The sequence below is a fragment of the Hyperoodon ampullatus genome (genome assembly GCF_949752795.1).
Source record: "Hyperoodon ampullatus genome assembly, chromosome: 17".
In the NCBI taxonomy this organism is placed as follows: Eukaryota; Metazoa; Chordata; class Mammalia; order Artiodactyla; family Ziphiidae; genus Hyperoodon; species Hyperoodon ampullatus.
This window is the reverse complement of record NC_136930.1, coordinates 38793772-38798781: the sequence shown is the minus strand read 5'-3', so window position 1 is coordinate 38798781 and position 5010 is coordinate 38793772. Positions and strand designations below refer to the sequence as shown.

The 5010-nt window shown below is 41.8% G+C and overlaps 1 pseudogene across 1 annotated transcript; it reads left to right on the top strand.

Moving 5' to 3' along the window:
* The first annotated feature begins 298 nt into the window (after nucleotides 1–298).
* Nucleotides 299–651, top strand: LOC307065553 (small ribosomal subunit protein uS10-like; annotated as a pseudogene). Its single transcript has one exon. The product of its transcript is annotated as a small ribosomal subunit protein uS10-like (transcript).
* The last annotated feature ends 4359 nt before the right edge of the window (nucleotides 652–5010 follow it).

Sequence of the window (5010 nt, the reverse complement as noted above, 5' to 3'; positions counted from 1 at the left end):
ATGCACAACATGAGAGTTGCGAGTTAAGTTTTCTTTGGGGCAAAATGAGGACTGCAGCCTGGGAGACAGCATTTCAGATAACTGAGAAACTGCTCCGAGGAGGCGAGGGGAGGAGCCAGGATATAGAGGAGTTTTGCAGAAAAGAGCAGGTAGTTGGAAGTCAGAAGATTATTGTTAGCTCTTGGAGGAAGACGCAGTCGCCACTGCAGCAGAGCCTTGGGCCACCCACTCATGCTCCTGACTCACCGCTGTTCACCCTCGCTGAGGAACAAGTTGGTCAGGAAGCCATACCGCATCCATGGCTTTTACAGATACCGGAAAGACTCCCGTGGAGCCCAAGGTGGCGATTCACCGGATTCGAATCACCCTCATCAGCCGCAACTTGAAGTCTTTGGAGAAGGTATGTGCTGACCTCATCAGAGGCGCAAAGGAAAAGAATCTCAAGGTGAAAGGACGGGTTCGGATGCCTACCAAGACTCTGAGAATAACTACAAGGAAAACTCCTTGTGGTGAAGGTTGATGGGATCGTTTCCAGATGAGGATCCACAAGCAACTTACTGACCTGCACAATCTTCTGAGATTGTCAAGCACATCACTTCTATCAGTATTGAGCCAGGAGTCGAGGTTGAAGTCACCACTGCAGATGCTTAAATCAACATTTTTAATAAACTGATAATCAGTTGTCAAAAAAAAATTATTGTTAAATAAAGAAAATCAGATATCTCAAGTTAAGGAATTTAGTGCTTTTCTGTGTATGGGAAGATACAAGAGTCTGGGCTCACTGAAATCATTCCTTTGATATGCACCTTAGCCATCTGGGGCCTGTATTTTCACACCCTGAGTTTCCACAGGGCTCGCCACAGGGAGTGGCTGCAGTCTGATGGCTGCTAGGTGGCAGGTATTCTTTACAGCCCTGAGTTTCCTCAGGACTCACCAGCTCACGTTGGAGGGCTGCAATCATTGGTGACTATGACATCTTTTGTTTACTGATATGGCAGGAAATATTCCATTTATAAATATTCCATTCCATTTATAAATATTCCATTTATCAAGGAAAAGATTTGAACAAGATACCAAAGAAGATACATGGAGCAAATACACGAAAAAAATGCTTAATATCATTCGTTATTAGGGAAATTAATACCAAAACCACAATGAGATACCATACATACTTATCAGATGGGCTTTAAAAAAAGATAATTACCAAATACTGCTGGAGCAAGGAAAGCATAATGATAAGTAAAAGAAGACAAACTCAAAATAATTTAAATAATACAAATCATTTCTTTTATATGACATTCTATAAAACGCAAAACTAGAAGGACAGAAATCATATCAGTGGTGTGTAGGGACTGGAGTGGGGAGAAGGAATTATCTACAAAGGGAGTTGAAGGAAACTTTTGGGATGATGGAGATGTTCTCTATCTTAATTGTAGAGGCAATTACATGACTATGTAAGTTTGTCAAAATTCATTGAACTGTACACCAAAGAAGGGTGAATTTTACTATATGTAAATTATATCTCAATAAACCAAAAGAACAAGCATCACAATAAATCCAAAGTTAATTGCATATAAATCATCTTGTGAATCATTATTTTAATGAAATTACTCAAATTGAATCAGGGCAAAATTCTGTGCACTATTTGAATTTTTGAAATGTTTTAGTGATAAATTTTCAGATTAATAGAATACATACTTCTAAAGTATTCACCACAGTTGTTAAAAGGTAAGGCATCATTTAGTATTACTGTCATTGATCAGCATCTATGGTAATTGCCTGTGACACATTAGCATTCATTATACAAGAAACATTTCTTTACTAACCTACAGGCCTAAAAAACCTCATTTTTCTTCAGTTCTGGGCCAATAGGATATGCTTCAGTCTTCTTCAATAAACTTTTATAAGGTACGATCAGATGAGACCAAATCTAAGAAAAGTAACTTCAAGCTTAGTTTCAGCTGGTCATTAATGGTAGAGTTGTTTAATATTAGAAAATAAAGCCATACAGTACGGCAGTATTACAAAGACTGTAATTACTACACTTAGAATGAATGAAACGTATCAAAGACATTTTAAGTTGCCCAGATATCATAACTCTCAGGTTACTCAAAAGCAAAATGCTAGGGCTTCCCTGGTGGTGCAGTGATTGAGAGTCCGCCTGCCGATGCAGGGGACATGGGGTCGTGCCCCGGTCTGGGAAGATCCCACATGCCGCAGAGTGGCTGGGCCCATGAACCACGGCCGCTGAGCCTGCGCGTCCGGAGCCTGTGGTCAGCAACGGGAGAGGCCACAACAGTGAGAGGCCCGCGTACAGCCAAAAAAAAAAGAAAAGAAAAGCAAAATGCTAAAAATATACTGTAAGATCTAAGAACATTTTGTTAATAGTGAATGGGAGCAAATTACGTATGTGGAATCTTTTGTCATAATCTCTTCCCTAGGTTTTAGTTCCACCCATACATTACATTTTCCCTACTTCTCATCTCCATGTTTGAAATAATCAAATAACCCTGTAATTTCCATGCACTGTTGCTGCACATATGAACTCACCAATGCTTTAGGAGTCCCCAAACAACAAGCAATCTATATAGAATTGGTTTCATGGGCATGCCACTTATGTAGTCACACAGGTCCCCAGTTTAGAAGGACCTACATTTGGTGTGATGCTCTGCTATTGCTGTCTGGAAATTCTTAGTAATTTTTGAACAAGGGCCCCACGTTGTCAGTTTGTTCTGGTCCCCGCAAATTATGTAACTGGTCCAACTTTATAAATACCAAAACTGACATGAAGATTCTAAGTTACTCTTTACATAGAGTCACTTGGGTCATGCATTTGACTAAAAACTAACCAAATTTATCTTGAAACACTTTAGTTAAGAAACTACAGCTGGGGGCCTCCCTGGTGGCGCAGTGGTTGAGAGTCCCCCTGCCGATGCAGGGGATATGGGTTTGTGCCCCGGTCCGGGAGGATCCCATATGTCGCGGAGCGGCTGGGCCCGTGAGCCATGGCCGCTGAGCCTGTGCGTCCAGAGCCTGTGCTCTGCAACGGCAGAGGCCACGACAGTGAGAGGCCTGCGTACTGCAAAAAAAAAAAAAAAGAAAAGAAACTACAGCTGGAAAACTGGCAAGTTGAGGTCATACAATGTCTAGGAACTTCTGGTAAGGTAGACATGTTGGAAGGACAATTCATTTGTCTGAGACTTTGGGACATCCATTTTCTACTCTTGTTAAAATAGTGTATAAAGAAAACTAGATAGATTTTCCTCTCATGTAATCAACTGTTGTTGTAAGGAAGCTCACATTTACACTTGGTGTTACTGAAGTTTTCATTTTAATGTCTGGTCAGTTCTTCCTCCTAAAAGGTGTCATATATTCATTCACTTATTCATTCATTCAATAAATATCTGATGAGTGCCTACTATGCACCAGGCACTGTGCTTAACACTAGACAGAAAATAGAAAAACAAAATTAAACAAAACAAGAAAACAGTGTTCTTCCCTCATGAAACTTAAAGTGACCGAATTAGTCACTCCCTATCTTCCCAATTATAATTTTGTTACATTTTCTCTCAGACATTGATTTTTAAACTGTGAATTTGGGAGAACAATATGCTACATACCAACTTTTTCAATAGCAAAATAATATAAGCGATTGTGCCTTTTAAAATGTCAGATTTTAGGGCTTCCCTGGTGGCGCAGTGGTTGAGAGTCTGCCTGCCGATGCAAGGGACACGGGTTCATGCCCCGGTCCGGAAGGATCCCACATGCCGCAGAGCGGCTGGGCCCGTGAGCCATGGCCGCTGAGCCTGCGCGTCCGGAGTCTGTGCTCAGCAACGGGAGAGGCCACAACAGTGAGAGGCCCATGTACCGCAAAAAAAAAAAAAAACAAAAAAAAAAAGTCAGATTTTACTATTTAATAATGAGAGAATCTTAGCTTTTAATAAAAGTGCCTGGGCCATGTGTAAGGTATCCAGTAAACGGTTAGCATTGCTACTAATATAAACCATGTCACCAATCTTCCCTTCGTATTAAGTGGCAAGAGCTATGATGGTCAGCCTCAAAGCTGGCTTCCAGCCCAGTCAGCCCCTGCAGCCGGCAGGGCCCAAGGCAGCAGTGTCTTTTTTAAGTGGGCTAAAAAGCATTTGGCTTGAATCTCAAATGCTGAGTCTTTCTGCAAGATGGCATATACGTAACCCAAGTGCTTTGGAGGGGAGCTGATTTTAAAAGCATTAGAGCAAGTGAGCCTTCTCTTAATCATGGTCCAAACGAAAACCAGTTGGTCCCCTACAATCTTTCTTCATCCTCAGTGGTGTAGCTAGGGCTCTTTGGTTCTAGAAAAGCATCTGTCTCATGCATTAGCCATAACACAAAGCAACAGATGCCTAATACCTACCTCCATACCAGCTCCTGGGCTGAGGAAGTGACAACTGGTTGGAATTAAGCTGAATCTGGAAACATCCTGGGGTTCATTTTTATTTGAGGTTACAAAATCAACAAGTGCCATTTTCTGGGCTTGGCAAAAGAGAGCAATGTAAAGGTATCAAATGGCACTCATATATTTGGACATGATTGAAGGGTCATATCCCTTGACAGCTCGGCAGGGGTGAATTTAAGTTCCTGTAAAGCATATGGAGGGTTTTATTCCTCCCCTCAAAGAAAATGTGTTATTTTATGTGCTCAGACTATCACCTCCTCCCTTGCTTTCTTAGAGAACATCTATTTCTGGTGGGAGCTGCCAATTTACTATCCCTCAATCTCACCCCACAGGTGGACACATGACCGATACGAGCCTATCAGAATCTTCCTCCAGATTTCTCACAAGATCTGGAGGGAAAGGGCTTCCCTTCCTCTAAGGTCACCCGACTGTCAGAATATAGGATCTTGGATTCCTGGAGTCTCATGAAGTCCATCAGATGGAGAGAACAAGGCTAAAAGCAGAGTGAAGCTGAAATGAGAGATGATGAGGGAACCCTGGTTTGCCTGATAGACCAAATCATGTAGCGGCCAGTC